This window comes from Hyperolius riggenbachi, chromosome 4, assembly GCF_040937935.1.
Source record: "Hyperolius riggenbachi isolate aHypRig1 chromosome 4, aHypRig1.pri, whole genome shotgun sequence".
NCBI lineage: Eukaryota > Metazoa > Chordata > Amphibia > Anura > Hyperoliidae > Hyperolius > Hyperolius riggenbachi.
Genome location: NC_090649.1, coordinates 45,355,003 through 45,380,384, shown reverse-complemented (window position 1 = coordinate 45,380,384; position 25,382 = coordinate 45,355,003). Strand labels below are relative to the sequence as shown.

Here is a 25,382-nt window from a genome sequence, read left to right as displayed (position 1 = left end):
AAGCCCTCTTCACCCAATGAAGAGGCTTTTCAGCAAGCCAGAGATTTTCATGGGATGTTGTTTCTTCCGGAGGACTGTCTTATGATATCGAGCAGTTAACCAGAGTTTCACAGAAAGATTCATCAAGGATACAGGAGGTCCATACTGTCCAGTGTCCAAGCATCCAAAGGCAGAGCGATCATACCCTTAAGCTCCCAATTCAAGTGCAGACTGTCATATCAGCAACCAGGATGGCCGAGTGGTTAAGGCGTTGGACTTAAGATCCAATGGATATATATCCGCGTGGGTTCGAACCCCACTCCTGGTAAACTTTCTTGATGTCACTGAATGTCAAACAATGCCTTCTGCGCGCTATCCTGCACAAAACTCTTGGTATACTTATGGCATCTTACGCCTCTAAGAAATCCTACAAGGAGTGTTTTTATCAGTCATATCTCCAAACTAATATCAATGTGTGATCTTTCAGCTTTTTGAAACAGTTCACAAGAAACATTGAGCTTCCTGGAAATGTACTTGTGGAGATGTGAATGCTTACAATCACCGGTATGGCATTCATTATGCTTTTGAGATTACTGCAAACACTGCTGCAAGTTTTGATTTTCTGCCAATCTGTTTCTTCAATACCACATGCCATCAGTAGAGGGACTCATTGTGAGGACTCTTGTCTGCAGCTATACCCAAGAATGGCATTGTGAGGTTAAAGCGCTAACAAAGAATTTACACAAATCCAACTGCAAAAGTTGCCAAAACCTGCAAGAAGTGTTTTCCACCAGCTGCAGTTTTCTAAGAGAGAACTATGCAGAAAGCCACTGGAAAGTAAAACTGGATTAACACATGGACTAGAGTTTGTTACAAGGCATAGGGCAGAATCCAAAGTCACCTTGATCAGGTTTCAATAGTTTAATAAAGCCACAACAGAGCTTTTTCAACCCCAGTCAAAATGTTATCTTTAACTTAAGCCCGATATTGCACATCATTGTTAAAAGAACAGTTCCTCCTTGACGTATGTTGGTGGCAGCATCAGACTGTGAGAATTTGTCCCCACAACAGGCTCTGGAGAACTTATAAGACTAGAGGGAGGAGTGCATGCTGCAAGCTCCATTCTTGTGCGGTGTGCTAGAAATTTGAAAATTGAGAAAAAACTTGTTTTCCCATAAAACATACTTGACAAATCAGAGCCCCAAACAACAGAAAAAAAAAATATTTAAAAACGATGAACAATTTGAGGGTCACCTGCTACTTTGCTCTGTATGGGTGGTGGAGTTAGTGTGCCCCAATGGGCCAACATATGTTAAGCCCTCTTCACCCAATGAAGAGGCTTTTCAGCAAGCCAGAGATTTTCATGGGATGTTGTTTCTTCCGGAGGACTGTCTTATGATATCAAGCAGTTAACCAGAGTTTCACAGAAAGATTCATCAAGGATACAGGAGGTCCATACTGTCCAGTGTCCAAGCATCCAAAGGCAGAGCGATCATACCCTTAAGCTCCCAATTCAAGTGCAGATTGTCACATCAGCAACCAGGATGGCCGAGTGGTTAAGGCGTTGGACTTAAGATCCAATGGATATATATCCGCGTGGGTTCGAACCCCACTCCTGGTAAACTTTCCTGACGTCACTGAATGTCAAACAATGCCTTCTGCGCGCTATCCTGCACAAAACTCTTGGTATACTTCTGGCATCTTACGCCTCTAAGAAATCCTACAAGGAGTGTTTTTATCAGTCATATCTCCAAACTAATATCAATGTGTGATCTTTCAGCTTTTTGAAACAGTTCACAAGAAACATTGAGCTTCCTGGAAATGTACTTGTGGAGATGTGAATGCTTACAATCACCGGTATGGCATTCATTATGCTTTTGAGATTACTGCAAACACTGCTGCAAGTTTTGATTTTCTGCCAATCTGTTTCTTCAATACCACATACCATCAGTAGAGGGACTCATTGTGAGGACTCTTGTCTGCAGCTATACCCAAGAATGGCATTGTGAGGTTAAAGCGCTAACAAAGAATTTACACAAATCCAACTGCAAAAGTTGCCAAAACCTGCAAGAAGTGTTTTCCACCAGCTGCAGTTTTCTAGGAGAGAACTATGCAGAAAGCCACTGGAAAGTAAAACTGGATTAACACATGGACTAGAGTTTGTTACAAGGCATAGGGCAGAATCCAAAGTCACCTTGATCAGGTTTCAATAGTTTAATAAAGCCACAACAGAGCTTTTTCAACCCCAGTCAAAATGTTATCTTTAACTTAAGCCCGATATTGCACATCATTGCTTAAAGAACAGTTCCTCCTTGACGTATGTTGGTGGCAGCATCAGACTGTGAGAATTTGTCCCCACAACAGGCTCTGAAGAGCTTAGAAGACTAGAGGAAGGAGTGCATGCAGCTATACCCAAGAATGGCATTGTGAGGTTAAAGCGCTAACAAAGAATTTACACAAATCCAACTGCAAAAGTTGCCAAAACCTGCAAGAAGTGTTTTCCACCAGCTGCAGTTTTCTAAGAGAGAACTATGCAGAAAGCCACTGGAAAGTAAAACTGGATTAACACATGGACTAGAGTTTGTTACAAGGCATAGGGCAGAATCCAAAGTCACCTTGATCAGGTTTCAATAGTTTAATAAAGCCACAACAGAGCTTTTTCAACCCCAGTCAAAATGTTATCTTTAACTTAAGCCCGATATTGCACATCATTGTTAAAAGAACAGTTCCTCCTTGACGTATGTTGGTGGCAGCATCAGACTGTGAGAATTTGTCCCCACAACAGGCTCTGGAGAACTTATAAGACTAGAGGGAGGAGTGCATGCTGCAAGCTCCAGTTAAGTCCTAAAGGAAATTCTTGTGCGGTGTGCTAGAAATTTGAAAATTGAGAAAAAACTTGTTTTCCCATAAAACATACTTGACAAATCAGAGCCCCAAACAACAGAAAAAAATATATTTAAAAACGATGAACAATTTGAGGGTCACCTGCTACTTTGCTCTGTATGGGTGGTGGAGTTAGTGTGCCCCAATGGGCCAACATATGTTAAGCCCTCTTCACCCAATGAAGAGGCTTTTCAGCAAGCCAGAGATTTTCATGGGATGTTGTTTCTTCCGGAGGACTGTCTTATGATATCAAGCAGTTAACCAGAGTTTCACAGAAAGATTCATCAAGGATACAGGAGGTCCATACTGTCCAGTGTCCAAGCATCCAAAGGCAGAGCGATCATACCCTTAAGCTCCCAATTCAAGTGCAGATTGTCACATCAGCAACCAGGATGGCCGAGTGGTTAAGGCGTTGGACTTAAGATCCAATGGATATATATCTGTGTGGGTTCGAACCCCACTCCTGGTAAACTTTCTTGACGTCACTGAATGTCAAACAATGCCTTCTGCGCGCTATCCTGCACAAAACTCTTGGTATACTTCTGGCATCTTACGCCTCTAAGAAATCCTACAAGGAGTGTTTTTATCAGTCATATCTCCAAACTAATATCAATGTGTGATCTTTCAGCTTTTTGAAACAGTTCACAAGAAACATTGAGCTTCCTGGAAATGTACTTGTGGAGATGTGAATGCTTACAATCACCGGTATGGCATTCATTATGCTTTTGAGATTACTGCAAACACTGCTGCAAGTTTTGATTTTCTGCCAATCTGTTTCTTCAATACCACATGCCATCAGTAGAGGGACTCATTGTGAGGACTCTTGTCTGCAGCTATACCCAAGAATGGCATTGTGAGGTTAAAGCGCTAACAAAGAATTTACACAAATCCAACTGCAAAACTTGCCAAAACCTGCAAGAAGTGTTTTCCACCAGCTGCAGTTTTCTAAGAGAGAACTATGCAGAAAGCCACTGGAAAGTAAAACTGGATTAACACATGGACTAGAGTTTGTTACAAGGCATAGGGCAGATCCAAAGTCACCTTGATCAGGTTTCAATAGTTTAATAAAGCCACAACAGAGCTTTTTCAACCCCAGTCAAAATGTTATCTTTAACTTAAGCCCGATATTGCACATCATTGCTTAAAGAACAGTTCCTCCTTGACGTATGTTGGTGGCAGCATCAGACTGTGAGAATTTGTCCCCACAACAGGCTCTGGAGAACTTATAAGACTAGAGGAAGGAGTGCATGCTGCAAGCTCCAGTTAAGTCCTAGAAGAAATTCTTGTGCGGTGTGCTAGAAATTTGAAAATTGAGAAAAAACTTGTTTTCCCATAAAACATACTTGACAAATCAGAGCCCCAAACAACAGAAAAAAAATATTTAAAAACGATGAACAATTTGAGGGTCACCTGCTACTTTGCTCTGTATGGGTGGTGGAGTTAGTGTGCCCCAATGGGCCAACATATGTTAAGCCCTCTTCACCCAATGAAGAGGCTTTTCAGCAAGCCAGAGATTTTCATGGGATGTTGTTTCTTCCGGAGGACTGTCTTATGATATCGAGCAGTTAACCAGAGTTTCACAGAAAGATTCATCAAGGATACAGGAGGTCCATACTGTCCAGTGTCCAAGCATCCAAAGGCAGAGCGATCATACCCTTAAGCTCCCAATTCAAGTGCAGACTGTCATATCAGCAACCAGGATGGCCGAGTGGATAAGGCGTTGGACTTAAGATCCAATGGATATATATCCGCGTGGGTTCGAACCCCACTCCTGGTAAACTTTCTTGACGTCACTGAATGTCAAACAATGCCTTCTGCGCGCTATCCTGCACAAAACTCTTGGTATACTTCTGGCATCTTACGCCTCTAAGAAATCCTACAAGGAGTGTTTTTATCAGTCATATCTCCAAACTAATATCAATGTGTGATCTTTCAGCTTTTTGAAACAGTTCACAAGAAACATTGAGCTTCCTGGAAATGTACTTGTGGAGATGTGAATGCTTACAATCACCGGTATGGCATTCATTATGCTTTTGAGATTACTGCAAACACTGCTGCAAGTTTTGATTTTCTGCCAATCTGTTTCTTCAATACCACATGCCATCAGTAGAGGGACTCATTGTGAGGACTCTTGTCTGCAGCTATACCCAAGAATGGCATTGTGAGGTTAAAGCGCTAACAAAGAATTTACACAAATCCAACTGCAAAAGTTGCCAAAACCTGCAAGAAGTGTTTTCCACCAGCTGCAGTTTTCTAAGAGAGAACTATGCAGAAAGCCACTGGAAAGTAAAACTGGATTAACACATGGACTAGAGTTTGTTACAAGGCATAGGGCAGAATCCAAAGTCACCTTGATCAGGTTTCAATAGTTTAATAAAGCCACAACAGAGCTTTTTCAACCCCAGTCAAAATGTTATCTTTAACTTAAGCCCGATATTGCACATCATTGTTAAAAGAACAGTTCCTCCTTGACGTATGTTGGTGGCAGCATCAGACTGTGAGAATTTGTCCCCACAACAGGCTCTGGAGAACTTATAAGACTAGAGGGAGGAGTGCATGCTGCAAGCTCCAGTTAAGTCCTAAAGGAAATTCTTGTGTGGTGTGCTAGAAATTTGAAAATTGAGAAAAAACTTGTTTTCCCATAAAACATACTTGACAAATCAGAGCCCCAAACAACAGAAAAAAAAAATATTTAAAAACGATGAACAATTTGAGGGTCACCTGCTACTTTGCTCTGTATGGGTGGTGGAGTTAGTGTGCCCCAATGGGCCAACATATGTTAAGCCCTCTTCACCCAATGAAGAGGCTTTTCAGCAAGCCAGAGATTTTCATGGGATGTTGTTTCTTCCGGAGGACTGTCTTATGATATCAAGCAGTTAACCAGAGTTTCACAGAAAGATTCATCAAGGATACAGGAGGTCCATACTGTCCAGTGTCCAAGCATCCAAAGGCAGAGCGATCATACCCTTAAGCTCCCATTTCAAGTGCAGACTGTCATATCAGCAACCAGGATGGCCGAGTGGTTAAGGCGTTGGACTTAAGATCCAATGGATATATATCCGCGTGGGTTCGAACCCCACTCCTGGTAAACTTTCTTGATGTCACTGAATGTCAAACAATGCCTTCTGCGCGCTATCCTGCACAAAACTCTTGGTATACTTCTGGCATCTTACGCCTCTAAGAAATCCTACAAGGAGTGTTTTTATCAGTCATATCTCCAAACTAATATCAATGTGTGATCTTTCAGCTTTTTGAAACAGTTCACAAGAAACATTGAGCTTCCTGGAAATGTACTTGTGGAGATGTGAATGCTTACAATCACCAGTATGGCATTCATTATGCTTTTGAGATTACTGCAAACACTGCTGCAAGTTTTGATTTTCTGCCAATCTGTTTCTTCAATACCACATGCCATCAGTAGAGGGACTCATTGTGAGGACTCTTGTCTGCAGCTATACCCAAGAATGGCATTGTGAGGTTAAAGCGCTAACAAAGAATTTACACAAATCCAACTGCAAAACTTGCCAAAACCTGCAAGAAGTGTTTTCCACCAGCTGCAGTTTTCTAAGAGAGAACTATGCAGAAAGCCACTGGAAAGTAAAACTGGATTAACACATGGACTAGAGTTTGTTACAAGGCATAGGGCAGAATCCAAAGTCACCTTGATCAGGTTTCAATAGTTTAATAAAGCCACAACAGAGCTTTTTCAACCCCAGTCAAAATGTTATCTTTAACTTAAGCCCGATATTGCACATCATTGCTTAAAGAACAGTTCCTCCTTGACGTATGTTGGTGGCAGCATCAGACTGTGAGAATTTGTCCCCACAACAGGCTCTGGAGAGCTTAGAAGACTAGAGGAAGGAGTGCATGCTGCAAGCTCCAGTTAAGTCCTAGAAGAAATTATTGCGCGGTGTGCTAGAAATTTGAAAATTGAGAAAAAACTTGTTTTCCCATAAAACATACTTGACAAATCAGAGCCCCAAACAACAGAAAAAAAATATTTAAAAACGATGAACAATTTGAGGGTCACCTGCTACTTTGCTCTGTATGGGTGGTGGAGTTAGTGTGCCCCAATGGGCCAACATATGTTAAGCCCTCTTCACCCAATGAAGAGGCTTTTCAGCAAGCCAGAGATTTTCATGGGATGTTGTTTCTACCGGAGGACTGTCTTATGATATCAAGCAGTTAACCAGAGTTTCACAGAAAGATTCATCAAGGATACAGGAGGTCCATACTGTCCAGTGTCCAAGCATCCAAAGGCAGAGCGATCATACCCTTAAGCTCCCAATTCAAGTGCAGATTGTCACATCAGCAACCAGGATGGCCGAGTGGTTAAGGCGTTGGACTTAAGATCCAATGGATATATATCCGCGTGGGTTCGAACCCCACTCCTGGTAAACTTTCTTGACATCACTGAATGTCAAACAATGCCTTCTGCGCGCTATCCTGCACAAAACTCTTGGTATACTTCTGGCATCTTACGCCTCTATGAAATCCTACAAGGAGTGTTTTTATCAGTCATATCTCCAAACTAATATCAATGTGTGATCTTTCAGCTTTTTGAAACAGTTCACAAGAAACATTGAGCTTCCTGGAAATGTACTTGTGGAGATGTGAATGCTTACAATCACCGGTATGGCATTCATTATGCTTTTGAGATTACTGCAAACACTGCTGCAAGTTTTGATTTTCTGCCAATCTGTTTCTTCAATACCACATGCCATCAGTAGAGGGACTCATTGTGAGGACTCTTGTCTGCAGCTATACCCAAGAATGGCATTGTGAGGTTAAAGCGCTAACAAAGAATTTACACAAATCCAACTGCAAAACTTGCCAAAACCTGCAAGAAGTGTTTTCCACCAGCTGCAGTTTTCTAAGAGAGAACTATGCAGAAAGCCACTGGAAAGTAAAACTGGATTAACACATGGACTAGAGTTTGTTACAAGGCATAGGGCAGAATCCAAAGTCACCTTGATCAGGTTTCAATAGTTTAATAAAGCCACAACAGAGCTTTTTCAACCCCAGTCAAAATGTTATCTTTAACTTAAGCCCGATATTGCACATCATTGCTTAAAGAACAGTTCCTCCTTGACGTATGTTGGTGGCAGCATCAGACTGTGAGAATTTGTCCCCACAACAGGCTCTGGAGAACTTATAAGACTAGAGGGAGGAGTGCATGCTGCAAGCTCCAGTTAAGTCCTAAAGGAAATTCTTGTGCGGTGTGCTAGAAATTTGAAAATTGAGAAAAAACTTGTTTTCCCATAAAACATACTTGACAAATCAGAGCCCCAAACAACAGAAAAAAAAAATATTTAAAAACGATGAACAATTTGAGGGTCACCTGCTACTTTGCTCTGTATGGGTGGTGGAGTTAGTGTGCCCCAATGGGCCAACATATGTTAAGCCCTCTTCACCCAATGAAGAGGCTTTTCAGCAAGCCAGAGATTTTCATGGGATGTTGTTTCTTCCGGAGGACTGTCTTATGATATCGAGCAGTTAACCAGAGTTTCACAGAAAGATTCATCAAGGATACAGGAGGTCCATACTGTCCAGTGTCCAAGCATCCAAAGGCAGAGCGATCATACCCTTAAGCTCCCAATTCAAGTGCAGATTGTCACATCAGCAACCAGGATGGCCGAGTGGTTAAGGCGTTGGACTTAAGATCCAATGGATATATATCTGCGTGGGTTCGAACCCCACTCCTGGTAAACTTTCTTGACGTCACTGAATGTCAAACAATGCCTTCTGCGCGCTATCCTGCACAAAACTCTTGGTATACTTCTGGCATCTTACGCCTCTAAGAAATCCTACAAGGAGTGTTTTTATCAGTCATATCTCCAAACTAATATCAATGTGTGATCTTTCAGCTTTTTGAAACAGTTCACAAGAAACATTGAGCTTCCTGGAAATGTACTTGTGGAGATGTGAATGCTTACAATCACCGGTATGGCATTCATTATGCTTTTGAGATTACTGCAAACACTGCAGCAAGTTTTGATTTTCTGCTAATCTGTTTCTTCAATACCACATGCCATCAGTAGAGGGACTCATTGTGAGGACTCTTGTCTGCAGCTATACCCAAGAATGGCATTGTGAGGTTAAAGCGCTAACAAAGAATTTACACAAATCCAACTGCAAAAGTTGCCAAAACCTGCAAGAAGTGTTTTCCACCAGCTGCAGTTTTCTAAGAGAGAACTATGCAGAAAGCCACTGGAAAGTAAAACTGGATTAACACATGGACTAGAGTTTGTTACAAGGCATAGGGCAGAATCCAAAGTCACCTTGATCAGGTTTCAATAGTTTAATAAAGCCACAACAGAGCTTTTTCAACCCCAGTCAAAATGTTATCTTTAACTTAAGCCCGATATTGCACATCATTGCTTAAAGAACAGTTCCTACTTGACGTATGTTGGTGGCAGCATCAGACTGTGAGAATTTGTCCCCACAACAGGCTCTGGAGAACTTATAAGACTAGAGGGAGGAGTGCATGCTGCAAGCTCCAGTTAAGTCCTAAAGGAAATTCTTGTGCGGTGTGCTAGAAATTTGAAAATTGAGAAAAAACTTGTTTTCCCATAAAACATACTTGACAAATCAGAGCCCCAAACAACAGAAAAAAAAAATATTTAAAAACGATGAACAATTTGAGGGTCACCTGCTACTTTGCTCTGTATGGGTGGTGGAGTTAGTGTGCCCCAATGGGCCAACATATGTTAAGCCCTCTTCACCCAATGAAGAGGCTTTTCAGCAAGCCAGAGATTTTCATGGGATGTTGTTTCTTCCGGAGGACTGTCTTATGATATCGAGCAGTTAACCAGAGTTTCACAGAAAGATTCATCAAGGATACAGGAGGTCCATACTGTCCAGTGTCCAAGCATCCAAAGGCAGAGCGATCATACCCTTAAGCTCCCAATTCAAGTGCAGACTGTCATATCAGCAACCAGGATGGCCGAGTGGTTAAGGCGTTGGACTTAAGATCCAATGGATATATATCCGCGTGGGTTCGAACCCCACTCCTGGTAAACTTTCTTGACGTCACTGAATGTCAAACAATGCCTTCTGCGCGCTATCCTGCACAAAACTCTTGGTATACTTATGGCATCTTACGCCTCTAAGAAATCCTACAAGGAGTGTTTTTATCAGTCATATCTCCAAACTAATATCAATGTGTGATCTTTCAGCTTTTTGAAACAGTTCACAAGAAACATTGAGCTTCCTGGAAATGTACTTGTGGAGATGTGAATGCTTACAATCACCGGTATGGCATTCATTATGCTTTTGAGATTACTGCAAACACTGCTGCAAGTTTTGATTTTCTGCCAATCTGTTTCTTCAATACCACATGCCATCAGTAGAGGGACTCATTGTGAGGACTCTTGTCTGCAGCTATACCCAAGAATGGCATTGTGAGGTTAAAGCGCTAACAAAGAATTTACACAAATCCAACTGCAAAAGTTGCCAAAACCTGCAAGAAGTGTTTTCCACCAGCTGCAGTTTTCTAAGAGAGAACTATGCAGAAAGCCACTGGAAAGTAAAACTGGATTAACACATGGACTAGAGTTTGTTACAAGGCATAGGGCAGAATCCAAAGTCACCTTGATCAGGTTTCAATAGTTTAATAAAGCCACAACAGAGCTTTTTCAACCCCAGTCAAAATGTTATCTTTAACTTAAGCCCGATATTGCACATCATTGCTTAAAGAACAGTTCCTCCTTGACGTATGTTGGTGGCAGCATCAGACTGTGAGAATTTGTCCCCACAACAGGCTCTGAAGAGCTTAGAGGACTAGAGGAAGGAGTGCATGCAGCTATACCCAAGAATGGCATTGTGAGGTTAAAGCGCTAACAAAGAATTTACACAAATCCAACTGCAAAAGTTGCCAAAACCTGCAAGAAGTGTTTTCCACCAGCTGCAGTTTTCTAAGAGAGAACTATGCAGAAAGCCACTGGAAAGTAAAACTGGATTAACACATGGACTAGAGTTTGTTACAAGGCATAGGGCAGAATCCAAAGTCACCTTGATCAGGTTTCAATAGTTTAATAAAGCCACAACAGAGCTTTTTCAACCCCAGTCAAAATGTTATCTTTAACTTAAGCCCGATATTGCACATCATTGCTTAAAGAACAGTTCCTCCTTGACGTATGTTGGTGGCAGCATCAGACTGTGAGAATTTGTCCCCACAACAGGCTCTGGAGAACTTATAAGACTAGAGGAAGGAGTGCATGCTGCAAGCTCCAGTTAAGTCCTAGAAGAAATTCTTGTGCGGTGTGCTAGAAATTTGAAAATTGAGAAAAAACTTGTTTTCCCATAAAACATACTTGACAAATCAGAGCCCCAAACAACAGAAAAAAATATATTTAAAAACGATGAACAATTTGAGGGTCACCTGCTACTTTGCTCTGTATGGGTGGTGGAGTTAGTGTGCCCCAATGGGCCAACATATGTTAAGCCCTCTTCACCCAATGAAGAGGCTTTTCAGCAAGCCAGAGATTTTCATGGGATGTTGTTTCTTCCGGAGGACTGTCTTATGATATCAAGCAGTTAACCAGAGTTTTACAGAAAGATTCATCAAGGATACAGGAGGTCCATACTGTCCAGTGTCCAAGCATCCAAAGGCAGAGCGATCATACCCTTAAGCTCCCAATTCAAGTGCAGATTGTCACATCAGCAACCAGGATGGCCGAGTGGTTAAGGCGTTGGACTTAAGATCTAATGGATATATGTCCGCGTGGGTTCGAACCCCACTCCTGGTAAACTTTCTTGACGTCACTGAATGTCAAACAATGCCTTCTGCGCGCTATCCTGCACAAAACTCTTGGTATACTTCTGGCATCTTACGCCTCTAAGAAATCCTACAAGGAGTGTTTTTATCAGTCATATCTCCAAACTAATATCAATGTGTAATCTTTCAGCTTTTTGAAACAGTTCACAAGAAACATTGAGCTTCCTGGAAATGTACTTGTGGAGATGTGAATGCTTACAATCACCGGTATGGCATTCATTATGCTTTTGAGATTACTGCAAACACTGCTGCAAGTTTTGATTTTCTGCCAATCTGTTTCTTCAATACCACATGCCATCAGTAGAGGGACTCATTGTGAGGACTCTTGTCTGCAGCTATACCCAAGAATGGCATTGTGAGGTTAAAGCGCTAACAAAGAATTTACACAAATCCAACTGCAAAAGTTGCCAAAACCTGCAAGAAGTGTTTTCCACCAGCTGCAGTTTTCTAAGAGAGAACTATGCAGAAAGCCACTGGAAAGTAAAACTGGATTAACACATGGACTAGAGTTTGTTACAAGGCATAGGGCAGAATCCAAAGTCACCTTGATCAGGTTTCAATAGTTTAATAAAGCCACAACAGAGCTTTTTCAACCCCAGTCAAAATGTTATCTTTAACTTAAGCCCGATATTGCACATCATTGCTTAAAGAACAGTTCCTCCTTGACGTATGTTGGTGGCAGCATCAGACTGTGAGAATTTGTCCCCACAACAGGCTCTGGAGAACTTATAAGACTAGAGGGAGGAGTGCATGCTGCAAGCTCCAGTTAAGTCCTAAAGGAAATTCTTGTGCGGTGTGCTAGAAATTTGAAAATTGAGAAAAAACTTGTTTTCCCATAAAACATACTTGACAAATCAGAGCCCCAAACAACAGAAAAAAAAAATATTTAAAAACGATGAACAATTTGAGGGTCACCTGCTACTTTGCTCTGTATGGGTGGTGGAGTTAGTGTGCCCCAATGGGCCAACATATGTTAAGCCCTCTTCACCCAATGAAGAGGCTTTTCAGCAAGCCAGAGATTTTCATGGGATGTTGTTTCTTCCGGAGGACTGTCTTATGATATCAAGCAGTTAACCAGAGTTTCACAGAAAGATTCATCAAGGATACAGGAGGTCCATACTCTCCAGTGTCCAAGCATCCAAAGGCAGAGCGATCATACCCTTAAGCTCCCAATTCAAGTGCAGATTGTCACATCAGCAACCAGGATGGCCGAGTGGTTAAGGCGTTGGACTTAAGATCCAATGGATATATATCCGCGTGGGTTCCAACCCCACTCCTGGTAAACTTTCCTGACGTCACTGAATGTCAAACAATGCCTTCTGCGCGCTATCCTGCACAAAACTCTTGGTATACTTCTGGCATCTTACGCCTCTAAGAAATCCTACAAGGAGTGTTTTTATCAGTCATATCTCCAAACTAATATCAATGTGTGATCTTTCAGCTTTTTGAAACAGTTCACAAGAAACATTGAGCTTCCTGGAAATGTACTTGTGGAGATGTGAATGCTTACAATCACCGGTATGGCATTCATTATGCTTTTGAGATTACTGCAAACACTGCTGCAAGTTTTGATTTTCTGCCAATCTGTTTCTTCAATACCACATGCCATCAGTAGAGGGACTCATTGTGAGGACTCTTGTCTGCAGCTATACCCAAGAATGGCATTGTGAGGTTAAAGCGCTAACAAAGAATTTACACAAATCCAACTGCAAAAGTTGCCAAAACCTGCAAGAAGTGTTTTCCACCAGCTGCAGTTTTCTAAGAGAGAACTATGCAGAAAGCCACTGGAAAGTAAAACTGGATTAACACATGGACTAGAGTTTGTTACAAGGCATAGGGCAGAATCCAAAGTCACCTTGATCAGGTTTCAATAGTTTAATAAAGCCACAACAGAGCTTTTTCAACCCCAGTCAAAATGTTATCTTTAACTTAAGCCCGATATTGCACATCATTGCTTAAAGAACAGTTCCTCCTTGACGTATGTTGGTGGCAGCATCAGACTGTGAGAATTTGTCCCCACAACAGGCTCTGAAGAGCTTAGAAGACTAGAGGAAGGAGTGCATGCAGCTATACCCAAGAATGGCATTGTGAGGTTAAAGCGCTAACAAAGAATTTACACAAATCCAACTGCAAAAGTTGCCAAAACCTGCAAGAAGTGTTTTCCACCAGCTGCAGTTTTCTAAGAGAGAACTATGCAGAAAGCCACTGGAAAGTAAAACTGGATTAACACATGGACTAGAGTTTGTTACAAGGCATAGGGCAGAATCCAAAGTCACCTTGATCAGGTTTCAATAGTTTAATAAAGCCACAACAGAGCTTTTTCAACCCCAGTCAAAATGTTATCTTTAACTTAAGCCCGATATTGCACATCATTGCTTAAAGAACAGTTCCTCCTTGACGTATGTTGGTGGCAGCATCAGACTGTGAGAATTTGTCCCCACAACAGGCTCTGGAGAACTTATAAGACTAGAGGAAGGAGTGCATGCTGCAAGCTCCAGTTAAGTCCTAGAAGAAATTCTTGTGCGGTGTGCTAGAAATTTGAAAATTGAGAAAAAACTTGTTTTCCCATAAAACATACTTGACAAATCAGAGCCCCTAACAACAGAAATAAATATATTTAAAAACGATGAACAATTTGAGGGTCACCTGCTACTTTGCTCTGTATGGGTGGTGGAGTTAGTGTGCCCCAATGGGCCAACATATGTTAAGCCCTCTTCACCCAATGAAGAGGCTTTTCAGCAAGCCAGAGATTTTCATGGGATGTTGTTTCTTCCGGAGGACTGTCTTATGATATCAAGCAGTTAACCAGAGTTTTACAGAAAGATTCATCAAGGATACAGGAGGTCCATACTGTCCAGTGTCCAAGCATCCAAAGGCAGAGCGATCATACCCTTAAGCTCCCAATTCAAGTGCAGATTGTCACATCAGTAACCAGGATGGCCGAGTGGTTAAGGCGTTGGACTTAAGATCCAATGGATATATGTCCGCGTGGGTTCGAACCCCACTCCTGGTAAACTTTCTTGACGTCACTGAATGTCAAACAATGCCTTCTGCGCGCTATCCTGCACAAAACTCTTGGTATACTTCTGGCATCTTACGCCTCTAAGAAATCCTACAAGGAGTGTTTTTATCAGTCATATCTCCAAACTAATATCAATGTGTAATCTTTCAGCTTTTTGAAACAGTTCACAAGAAACATTGAGCTTCCTGGAAATGTACTTGTGGAGATGTGAATGCTTACAATCACCGGTATGGCATTCATTATGCTTTTGAGATTACTGCAAACACTGGTGCAAGTTTTGATTTTCTGCCAATCTGTTTCTTCAATACCACATGCCATCAGTAGAGGGACTCATTGTGAGGACTCTTGTCTGCAGCTATACCCAAGAATGGCATTGTGAGGTTAAAGCGCTAACAAAGAATTTACACAAATCCAACTGCAAAAGTTGCCAAAACCTGCAAGAAGTGTTTTCCACCAGCTGCAGTTTTCTAAGAGAGAACTATGCAGAAAGCCACTGGAAAGTAAAACTGGATTAACACATGGACTAGAGTTTGTTACAAGGCATAGGGCAGAATCCAAAGTCACCTTGATCAGGTTTCAATAGTTTAATAAAGCCACAACAGAGCTTTTTCAACCCCAGTCAAAATGTTATCTTTAACTTAAGCCCGATATTGCACATCATTGTTAAAAGAACAGTTCCTCCTTGACGTATGTTGGTGGCAGCATCAGACTGTGAGAATTTGTCCCCACAACAGGCTCTGGAGAACTTATAAGACTAGAGGGAGGAGTGCATGCTGCAAGCTCCAGTTAAGTCCTAAAGGAAATTCTTGTGCGGTGTGCTAGAAATTTGAAAATTGAGAAAAAACTTGTTTTCCCATAAAACATACTTGACAAATCAGAGCCCCAAACAACAGAAAAAAATATATTTAAAAACGATGAACAATTTGAGGGTCACCTGCTACTTTGCTCTGTATGGGTGGTGGAGTTAGTGTGCCCCAATGGGCCAACATATGTTAAGCCCTCTTCACCCAATGAAGAGGCTTTTCAGCAAGCCAGAGATTTTCATGGGATGTTGTTTCTTCCGGAGGACTGTCTTATGATATCAAGCAGTTAACCAGAGTTTCACAGAAAGATTCATCAAGGATACAGGAGGTCCATACTGTCCAGTGTCCAAGCATCCAAAGGCAGAGCGATCATACCCTTAAGCTCCCAATTCAAGTGCAGACTGTCATATCAGCAACCAGGATGGCCGAGTGGTTAAGGCGTTGGACTTAAGATCCAATGGATATATATCCGCGTGGGTTCGAACCCCACTCCTGGTAAACTTTCTTGACGTCACTGAATGTCAAACAATGCCTTCTGCGCGCTATCCTGCACAAAACTCTTGGTATACTTATGGCATCTTACGCCTCTAAGAAATCCTACAAGGAGTGTTTTTATCAGTCATATCTCCAAACTAATATCAATGTGTGATCTTTCAGCTTTTTGAAACAGTTCACAAGAAACATTGAGCTTCCTGGAAATGTACTTGTGGAGATGTGAATGCTTACAATCACCGGTATGGCATTCATTATGCTTTTGAGATTACTGCAAACACTGCTGCAAGTTTTGATTTTCTGCCAATCTGTTTCTTCAATACCACATGCCATCAGTAGAGGGACTCATTGTGAGGACTCTTGTCTGCAGCTATACCCAAGAATGGCATTGTGAGGTTAAAGCGCTAACAAAGAATTTACACAAATCCAACTGCAAAAGTTGCCAAAACCTGCAAGAAGTGTTTTCCACCAGCTGCAGTTTTCTAAGAGAGAACTATGCAGAAAGCCACTGGAAAGTAAAACTGGATTAACACATGGACTAGAGTTTGTTACAAGGCATAGGGCAGATCCAAAGTCACCTTGATCAGGTTTCAATAGTTTAATAAAGCCACAACAGAGCTTTTTCAACCCCAGTCAAAATGTTATCTTTAACTTAAGCCCGATATTGCACATCATTGTTAAAAGAACAGTTCCTCCTTGACGTATGTTGGTGGCAGCATCAGACTGTGAGAATTTGTCCCCACAACAGGCTCTGGAGAACTTATAAGACTAGAGGGAGGAGTGCATGCTGCAAGCTCCAGTTAAGTCCTAAAGGAAATTCTTGTGCGGTGTGCTAGAAATTTGAAAATTGAGAAAAAACTTGTTTTCCCATAAAACATACTTGACAAATCAGAGCCCCAAACAACAGAAAAAAAAAATATTTAAAAACGATGAACAATTTGAGGGTCACCTGCTACTTTGCTCTGTATGGGTGGTGGAGTTAGTGTGCCCCAATGGGCCAACATATGTTAAGCCCTCTTCACCCAATGAAGAGGCTTTTCAGCAAGCCAGAGATTTTCATGGGATGTTGTTTCTTCCGGAGGACTGTCTTATGATATCGAGCAGTTAACCAGAGTTTCAAAGAAAGATTCATCAAGGATACAGGAGGTCCATACTGTCCAGTGTCCAAGCATCCAAAGGCAGAGCGATCATACCCTTAAGCTCCCAATTCAAGTGCAGACTGTCACATCAGCAACCAGGATGGCCGAGTGGTTAAGGCGTTGGACTTAAGATCCAATGGATATATATCCGCGTGGGTTCGAACCCCACTCCTGGTAAACTTTCTTGACGTCACTGAATGTCAAACAATGCCTTCTGCGCGCTATCCTGCACAAAACTCTTGGTATACTTATGGCATCTTACGCCTCTAAGAAATCCTACAAGGAGTGTTTTTATCAGTCATATCTCCAAACTAATATCAATGTGTGATCTTTCAGCTTTTTGAAACAGTTCACAAGAAACATTGAGCTTCCTGGAAATGTACTTGTGGAGATGTGAATGCTTACAATCACCGGTATGGCATTCATTATGCTTTTGAGATTACTGCAAACACTGCTGCAAGTTTTGATTTTCTGCCAATCTGTTTCTTCAATACCACATGCCATCAGTAGAGGGACTCATTGTGAGGACTCTTGTCTGCAGCTATACCCAAGAATGGCATTGTGAGGTTAAAGCGCTAACAAAGAATTTACACAAATCCAACTGCAAAAGTTGCCAAAACCTGCAAGAAGTGTTTTCCACCAGCTGCAGTTTTCTAAGAGAGAACTATGCAGAAAGCCACTGGAAAGTAAAACTGGATTAACACATGGACTAGAGTTTGTTACAAGGCATAGGGCAGAATCCAAAGTCACCTTGATCAGGTTTCAATAGTTTAATAAAGCCACAACAGAGCTTTTTCAACCCCAGTCAAAATGTTATCTTTAACTTAAGCCCGATATTGCACATCATTGCTTAAAGAACAGTTCCTCCTTGACGTATGTTGGTGGCAGCATCAGACTGTGAGAATTTGTCCCCACAACAGGCTCTGGAGAACTTTTAAGACTAGAGGAAGGAGTGCATGCTGCAAGCTCCAGTTAAGTCCTAGAAGAAATTCTCGTGCGGTGTGCTAGAAATTTGAAAATTGAGAAAAAACTTGTTTTCCCATAAAACATACTTGACAAATCAGAGCCCCAAACAACAGAAAAAAATATGTTTAAAAACGATGAACAATTTGAGGGTCACCTGCTACTTTGCTCTGTATGGGTGGTGGAGTTAGTGTGCCCCAATGGGCCAACATATGTTAAGCCCTCTTCACCCAATGAAGAGGCTTTTCAGCAAGCCAGAGATTTTCATGGGATGTTGTTTCTTCCGGAGGACTGTCTTATGATATCAAGCAGTTAACCAGAGTTTTACAGAAAGATTCATCAAGGATACAGGAGGTCCATACTGTCCAGTGTCCAAGCATCCAAAGGCAGAGCGATCATACCCTTAAGCTCCCAATTCAAGTGCAGATTGTCACATCAGCAACCAGGATGGCCGAGTGGTTAAGGCGTTGGACTTAAGATCCAATAGATATATGTCCGCGTGGGTTCGAACCCCACTCCTGGTAAACTTTCTTGACGTCACTGAATGTCAAACAATGCCTTCTGCGCGCTATCCTGCACAAAACTCTTGGTATACTTCTGGCATCTTACGCCTCTAAGAAATCCTACAAGGAGTGTTTTTATCAGTCATATCTCCAAACTAATATCAATGTGTAATCTTTCAGCTTTTTGAAACAGTTCACAAGAAACATTGAGCTTCCTGGAAATGTACTTGTGGAGATGTGAATGCTTACAATCACCGGTATGGCATTCATTATGCTTTTGAGATTACTGCAAACACTGCTGCAAGTTTTGATTTTCTGCCAATCTGTTTCTTCAATACCACATGCCATCAGTAGAGGGACTCATTGTGAGGACTCTTGTCTGCAGCTATACCCAAGAATGGCATTGTGAGGTTAAAGCGCTAACAAAGAATTTACACAAATCCAACTGCAAAAGTTGCCAAAACCTGCAAGAAGTGTTTTCCACCAGCTGCAGTTTTCTAAGAGAGAACTATGCAGAAAGCCACTGGAAAGTAAAACTGGATTAACACATGGACTAGAGTTTGTTACAAGGCATAGGGCAGAATCCAAAGTCACCTTGATCAGGTTTCAATAGTTTAATAAAGCCACAACAGAGCTTTTTCAACCCCAGTCAAAATGTTATCTTTAACTTAAGCCCGATATTGCACATCATTGTTAAAAGAACAGTTCCTCCTTGACGTATGTTGGTGGCAGCATCAGACTGTGAGAATTTGTCCCCACAACAGGCTCTGGAAAACTTATAAGACTAGAGGGAGGAGTGCATGCTGCAAGCTCCAGTTAAGTCCTAAAGGAAATTCTTGTGCGGTGTGCTAGAAATTTGAAAATTGAGAAAAAACTTGTTTTCCCATAAAACATACTTGACAAATCAGAGCCCCAAACAACAGAAAAAAATATATTTAAAAACGATGAACAATTTGAGGGTCACCTGCTACTTTGCTCTGTATGGGTGGTGGAGTTAGTGTGCCCCAATGGGCCAACATATGTTAAGCCCTCTTCACCCAATGAAGAGGCTTTTCAGCAAGCCAGAGATTTTCATGGGATGTTGTTTCTTCCGGAGGACTGTCTTATGATATCAAGCAGTTAACCAGAGTTTCACAGAAAGATTCATCAAGGATACAGGAGGTCCATACTGTCCAGTGTCCAAGCATCCAAAGGCAGAGCGATCATACCCTTAAGCTCCCAATTCAAGTGCAGATTGTCACATCAGCAACCAGGATGGCCGAGTGGTTAAGGCGTTGGACTTAAGATCCAATGGATATATATCTGCGTGGGTTCGAACCCCACTCCTGGTAAACTTTCTTGACGTCACTGAATGTCAAACAATGCCTTCTGCGAACTATCTTGCACAAAACTCTTGGTATACTTCTGGCATCTTACGCCTCTAAGAAATCCTACAAGGAGTGTTTTTATCAGTCATATCTCCAAACGAATATCAATGTGTGATCTTTCAGCTTTTTGAAACAGTTCACAAGAAACATTGAGCTTCCTGGAAATGTACTTGTGGAGATGTGAATGCTTACAATCACCGGTATGGCATTCATTATGCTTTTGAGATTACTGCAAACACTGCTGCAAGTTTTGATTTTCTGCCAATCTGTTTCTTCAATACCACATGCCATCAGTAGAGGGACTCATTGTGAGGACTCTTGTCTGCAGCTATACCCAAGAATGGCATTGTGAGGTTAAAGCGCTAACAAAGAATTTACACAAATCCAACTGCAAAACTTGCCAAAACCTGCAAGAAGTGTTTTCCACCAGCTGCAGTTTTCTAAGAGAGAACTATGCAGAAAGCCACTGGAAAGTAAAACTGGATTAACACATGGACTAGAGTTTGTTACAAGGCATAGGGCAGATCCAAAGTCACCTTGATCAGGTTTCAATAGTTTAATAAAGCCACAACAGAGCTTTTTCAACCCCAGTCAAAATGTTATCTTTAACTTAAGCCCGATATTGCACATCATTGCTTAAAGAACAGTTCCTCCTTGACGTATGTTGGTGGCAGCATCAGACTGTGAGAATTTGTCCCCACAACAGGCTCTGGAGAACTTATAAGACTAGAGGAAGGAGTGCATGCTGCAAGCTCCAGTTAAGTCCTAGAAGAAATTCTTGTGCGGTGTGCTAGAAATTTGAAAATTGAGAAAAAACTTGTTTTCCCATAAAACATACTTGACAAATCAGAGCCCCAAACAACAGAAAAAAAATATTTAAAAACGATGAACAATTTGAGGGTCACCTGCTACTTTGCTCTGTATGGGTGGTGGAGTTAGTGTGCCCCAATGGGCCAACATATGTTAAGCCCTCTTCACCCAATGAAGAGGCTTTTCAGCAAGCCAGAGATTTTCATGGGATGTTGTTTCTTCCGGAGGACTGTCTTATGATATCGAGCAGTTAACCAGAGTTTCACAGAAAGATTCATCAAGGATACAGGAGGTCCATACTGTCCAGTGTCCAAGCATCCAAAGGCAGAGCGATCATACCCTTAAGCTCCCAATTCAAGTGCAGATAGTCACATCAGCAACCAGGATGGCCGAGTGGTTAAGGCGTTGGACTTAAGATCCAATGGATATATATCCGCGTGGGTTCGAACCCCACTCCTGGTAAACTTTCTTGACGTCACTGAATGTCAAACAATGCCTTCTGCGCGCTATCCTGCACAAAACTCTTGGTATACTTCTGGCATCTTACGCCTCTAAGAAATCCTACAAGGAGTGTTTTTATCAGTCATATCTCCAAACTAATATCAATGTGTGATCTTTCAGCTTTTTGAAACAGTTCACAAGAAACATTGAGCTTCCTGGAAATGTACTTGTGGAGATGTGAATGCTTACAATCACCGGTATGGCATTCATTATGCTTTTGAGATTACTGCAAACACTGCTGCAAGTTTTGATTTTCTGCCAATCTGTTTCTTCAATACCACATGCCATCAGTAGAGGGACTCATTGTGAGGACTCTTGTCTGCAGCTATACCCAAGAATGGCATTGTGAGGTTAAAGCGCTAACAAAGAATTTACACAAATCCAACTGCAAAAGTTGCCAAAACCTGCAAGAAGTGTTTTCCACCAGCTGCAGTTTTCTAAGAGAGAACTATGCAGAAAGCCACTGGAAAGTAAAACTGGATTAACACATGGACTAGAGTTTGTTACAAGGCATAGGGCAGAATCCAAAGTCACCTTGATCAGGTTTCAATAGTTTAATAAAGCCACAACAGAGCTTTTTCAACCCCAGTCAAAATGTTATCTTTAACTTAAGCCCGATATTGCACATCATTGTTAAAAGAACAGTTCCTCCTTGACGTATGTTGGTGGCAGCATCAGACTGTGAGAATTTGTCCCCACAACAGGCTCTGGAGAACTTATAAGACTAGAGGGAGGAGTGCATGCTGCAAGCTCCAGTTAAGTCCTAAAGGAAATTCTTGTGCGGTGTGCTAGAAATTTGAAAATTGAGAAAAAACTTGTTTTTCCATAAAACATACTTGACAAATCAGAGCCCCAAACAACAGAAAAAAAAATAAATTTAAAAACGATGAATAATTTGAGGGTCACCTGCTACTTTGCTCTGTATGGGTGGTGGAGTTAGTGTGCCCCAATGGGCCAACATATGTTAAGCCCTCTTCACCCAATGAAGAGGCTTTTCAGCAAGCCAGAGATTTTCATGGGATGTTGTTTCTTCCGGAGGACTGTCTTATGATATCAAGCAGTTAACCAGAGTTTCACAGAAAGATTCATCAAGGATACAGGAGGTCCATACTGTCCAGTGTCCAAGCATCCAAAGGCAGAGCGATCATACCCTTAAGCTCCCAATTCAAGTGCAGATTGTCACATCAGCAACCAGGATGGCCGAGTGGTTAAGGCGTTGCACTTAAGATCCAATGGATATATATCTGCGTGGGTTCGAACCCCACTCCTGGTAAACTTTCTTGACGTCACTGAATGTCAAACAATGCCTTCTGCGCGCTATCCTGCACAAAACTCTTGGTATACTTCTGGCATCTTACGCCTCTAAGAAATCCTACAAGGAGTGTTTTTATCAGTCATATCTCCAAACTAATATCAATGTGTGATCTTTCAGCTTTTTGAAACAGTTCACAAGAAACATTGAGCTTCCTGGAAATGTACTTGTGGAGATGTGAATGCTTACGATCACCGGTATGGCATTCATTATGCTTTTGAGATTACTGCAAACACTGCTGCAAGTTTTGATTTTCTGCCAATCTGTTTCTTCAATACCACATGCCATCAGTAGAGGGACTCATTGTGAGGACTCTTGTCTGCAGCTATACTCAAGAATGGCATTGTGAGGTTAAAGCGCTAACAAAGAATTTACACAAATCCAACTGCAAAAGTTGCCAAAACCTGCAAGAAGTGTTTTCCACCAGCTGCAGTTTTCTAAGAGAGAACTATGCAGAAAGCCACTGGAAAGTAAAACTGGATTAACACATGGACTAGAGTTTGTTACAAGGCATAGGGCAGAATCCAAAGTCACCTTGATCAGGTTTCAATAGTTTAATAAAGCCACAACAGAGCTTTTTCAACCCCAGTCAAAATGTTATCTTTAACTTAAGCCCGATATTGCACATCATTGCTTAAAGAACAGTTCCTACTTGACGTATGTTGGTGGCAGCATCAGACTGTGAGAATTTGTCCCCACAACAGGCTCTGGAGAACTTATAAGACTAGAGGGAGGAGTGCATGCTGCAAGCTCCAGTTAAGTCCTAAAGGAAATTCTTGTGCGGTGTGCTAGAAATTTGAAAATTGAGAAAAAACTTGTTTTCCCATAAAACATACTTGACAAATCAGAGCCCCAAACAACAGAAAAAAAAAATATTTAAAAACGATGAACAATTTGAGGGTCACCTGCTACTTTGCTCTGTATGGGTGGTGGAGTTAGTGTGCCCCAATGGGCCAACATATGTTAAGCCCTCTTCACCCAATGAAGAGGCTTTTCAGCAAGCCAGAGATTTTCATGGGATGTTGTTTCTTCCGGAGGACTGTCTTATGATATCGAGCAGTTAACCAGAGTTTCACAGAAAGATTCATCAAGGATACAGGAGGTCCATACTGTCCAGTGTCCAAGCATCCAAAGGCAGAGCGATCATACCCTTAAGCTCCCAATTCAAGTGCAGACTGTCATATCAGCAACCAGGATGGCCGAGTGGTTAAGGCGTTGGACTTAAGATCCAATGGATATATATCCGCGTGGGTTCGAACCCCACTCCTGGTAAACTTTCTTGACGTCACTGAATGTCAAACAATGCCTTCTGCGCGCTATCCTGCACAAAACTCTTGGTATACTTCTGGCATCTTACGCCTCTAAGAAATCCTACAAGGAGTGTTTTTATCAGTCATATCTCCAAACTAATATCAATGTGTGATCTTTCAGCTTTTTGAAACAGTTCACAAGAAACATTGAGCTTCCTGGAAATGTACTTGTGGAGATGTGAATGCTTACGATCACCGGTATGGCATTCATTATGCTTTTGAGATTACTGCAAACACTGCTGCAAGTTTTGATTTTCTGCCAATCTGTTTCTTCAATACCACATGCCATCAGTAGAGGGACTCATTGTGAGGACTCTTGTCTGCAGCTATACTCAAGAATGGCATTGTGAGGTTAAAGCGCTAACAAAGAATTTACACAAATCCAACTGCAAAAGTTGCCAAAACCTGCAAGAAGTGTTTTCCACCAGCTGCAGTTTTCTAAGAGAGAACTATGCAGAAAGCCACTGGAAAGTAAAACTGGATTAACACATGGACTAGAGTTTGTTACAAGGCATAGGGCAGAATCCAAAGTCACCTTGATCAGGTTTCAATAGTTTAATAAAGCCACAACAGAGCTTTTTCAACCCCAGTCAAAATGTTATCTTTAACTTAAGCCCGATATTGCACATCATTGCTTAAAGAACAGTTCCTACTTGACGTATGTTGGTGGCAGCATCAGACTGTGAGAATTTGTCCCCACAACAGGCTCTGGAGAACTTATAAGACTAGAGGGAGGAGTGCATGCTGCAAGCTCCAGTTAAGTCCTAAAGGAAATTCTTGTGCGGTGTGCTAGAAATTTGAAAATTGAGAAAAAACTTGTTTTCCCATAAAACATACTTGACAAATCAGAGCCCCAAACAACAGAAAAAAAAAATATTTAAAAACGATGAACAATTTGAGGGTCACCTGCTACTTTGCTCTGTATGGGTGGTGGAGTTAGTGTGCCCCAATGGGCCAACATATGTTAAGCCCTCTTCACCCAATGAAGAGGCTTTTCAGCAAGCCAGAGATTTTCATGGGATGTTGTTTCTTCCGGAGGACTGTCTTATGATATCAAGCAGTTAACCAGAGTTTTACAGAAAGATTCATCAAGGATACAGGAGGTCCATACTGTCCAGTGTCCAAGCATCCAAAGGCAGAGCGATCATACCCTTAAGCTCCCAATTCAAGTGCAGATTGTCACATCAGCAACCAGGATGGCCGAGTGGTTAAGGCGTTGGACTTAAGATCCAATAGATATATGTCCGCGTGGGTTCGAACCCCACTCCTGGTAAACTTTCTTGACGTCACTGAATGTCAAACAATGCCTTCTGCGCGCTATCCTGCACAAAACTCTTGGTATACTTCTGGCATCTTACGCCTCTAAGAAATCCTACAAGGAGTGTTTTTATCAGTCATATCTCCAAACTAATATCAATGTGTAATCTTTCAGCTTTTTGAAACAGTTCACAAGAAACATTGAGCTTCCTGGAAATGTACTTGTGGAGATGTGAATGCTTACAATCACCGGTATGGCATT

General features: G+C 41.7%; 19 non-coding genes across 19 annotated transcripts; all 19 read left to right on the top strand.

Moving 5' to 3' along the window:
- The first annotated feature begins 224 nt into the window (after positions 1-224).
- Positions 225-307, top strand: TRNAL-UAA (transfer RNA leucine (anticodon UAA)). The gene has a single exon. It is a non-coding gene; the product is annotated as a tRNA-Leu (tRNA).
- Positions 308-1,517: 1,210 nt separating this feature from the next.
- Positions 1,518-1,600, top strand: TRNAL-UAA (transfer RNA leucine (anticodon UAA)). The gene has a single exon. It is a non-coding gene; the product is annotated as a tRNA-Leu (tRNA).
- A 1,648-nt stretch (positions 1,601-3,248) lies between these two features.
- TRNAL-UAA (transfer RNA leucine (anticodon UAA)) lies at positions 3,249-3,331 on the top strand. The gene has a single exon. It is a non-coding gene; the product is annotated as a tRNA-Leu (tRNA).
- A 1,225-nt stretch (positions 3,332-4,556) lies between these two features.
- Positions 4,557-4,639, top strand: TRNAL-UAA (transfer RNA leucine (anticodon UAA)). Its single transcript has one exon. It is a non-coding gene; the product is annotated as a tRNA-Leu (tRNA).
- A 1,228-nt stretch (positions 4,640-5,867) lies between these two features.
- TRNAL-UAA (transfer RNA leucine (anticodon UAA)) lies at positions 5,868-5,950 on the top strand. Its single transcript has one exon. It is a non-coding gene; the product is annotated as a tRNA-Leu (tRNA).
- Positions 5,951-7,176: 1,226 nt separating this feature from the next.
- On the top strand, positions 7,177-7,259 carry TRNAL-UAA (transfer RNA leucine (anticodon UAA)). Its single transcript has one exon. It is a non-coding gene; the product is annotated as a tRNA-Leu (tRNA).
- A 1,228-nt stretch (positions 7,260-8,487) lies between these two features.
- Positions 8,488-8,570, top strand: TRNAL-UAA (transfer RNA leucine (anticodon UAA)). Its single transcript has one exon. It is a non-coding gene; the product is annotated as a tRNA-Leu (tRNA).
- Positions 8,571-9,798: 1,228 nt separating this feature from the next.
- TRNAL-UAA (transfer RNA leucine (anticodon UAA)) lies at positions 9,799-9,881 on the top strand. The gene has a single exon. It is a non-coding gene; the product is annotated as a tRNA-Leu (tRNA).
- A 1,648-nt stretch (positions 9,882-11,529) lies between these two features.
- Positions 11,530-11,612, top strand: TRNAL-UAA (transfer RNA leucine (anticodon UAA)). Its single transcript has one exon. It is a non-coding gene; the product is annotated as a tRNA-Leu (tRNA).
- Positions 11,613-12,840: 1,228 nt separating this feature from the next.
- TRNAL-UAA (transfer RNA leucine (anticodon UAA)) lies at positions 12,841-12,923 on the top strand. The gene has a single exon. It is a non-coding gene; the product is annotated as a tRNA-Leu (tRNA).
- Positions 12,924-14,571: 1,648 nt separating this feature from the next.
- TRNAL-UAA (transfer RNA leucine (anticodon UAA)) lies at positions 14,572-14,654 on the top strand. The gene has a single exon. It is a non-coding gene; the product is annotated as a tRNA-Leu (tRNA).
- A 1,227-nt stretch (positions 14,655-15,881) lies between these two features.
- TRNAL-UAA (transfer RNA leucine (anticodon UAA)) lies at positions 15,882-15,964 on the top strand. The gene has a single exon. It is a non-coding gene; the product is annotated as a tRNA-Leu (tRNA).
- A 1,227-nt stretch (positions 15,965-17,191) lies between these two features.
- Positions 17,192-17,274, top strand: TRNAL-UAA (transfer RNA leucine (anticodon UAA)). Its single transcript has one exon. It is a non-coding gene; the product is annotated as a tRNA-Leu (tRNA).
- Positions 17,275-18,501: 1,227 nt separating this feature from the next.
- On the top strand, positions 18,502-18,584 carry TRNAL-UAA (transfer RNA leucine (anticodon UAA)). The gene has a single exon. It is a non-coding gene; the product is annotated as a tRNA-Leu (tRNA).
- A 1,227-nt stretch (positions 18,585-19,811) lies between these two features.
- TRNAL-UAA (transfer RNA leucine (anticodon UAA)) lies at positions 19,812-19,894 on the top strand. Its single transcript has one exon. It is a non-coding gene; the product is annotated as a tRNA-Leu (tRNA).
- A 1,225-nt stretch (positions 19,895-21,119) lies between these two features.
- TRNAL-UAA (transfer RNA leucine (anticodon UAA)) lies at positions 21,120-21,202 on the top strand. Its single transcript has one exon. It is a non-coding gene; the product is annotated as a tRNA-Leu (tRNA).
- A 1,229-nt stretch (positions 21,203-22,431) lies between these two features.
- TRNAL-UAA (transfer RNA leucine (anticodon UAA)) lies at positions 22,432-22,514 on the top strand. The gene has a single exon. It is a non-coding gene; the product is annotated as a tRNA-Leu (tRNA).
- A 1,228-nt stretch (positions 22,515-23,742) lies between these two features.
- Positions 23,743-23,825, top strand: TRNAL-UAA (transfer RNA leucine (anticodon UAA)). Its single transcript has one exon. It is a non-coding gene; the product is annotated as a tRNA-Leu (tRNA).
- Positions 23,826-25,053: 1,228 nt separating this feature from the next.
- On the top strand, positions 25,054-25,136 carry TRNAL-UAA (transfer RNA leucine (anticodon UAA)). Its single transcript has one exon. It is a non-coding gene; the product is annotated as a tRNA-Leu (tRNA).
- Positions 25,137-25,382: the final 246 nt, after the last annotated feature.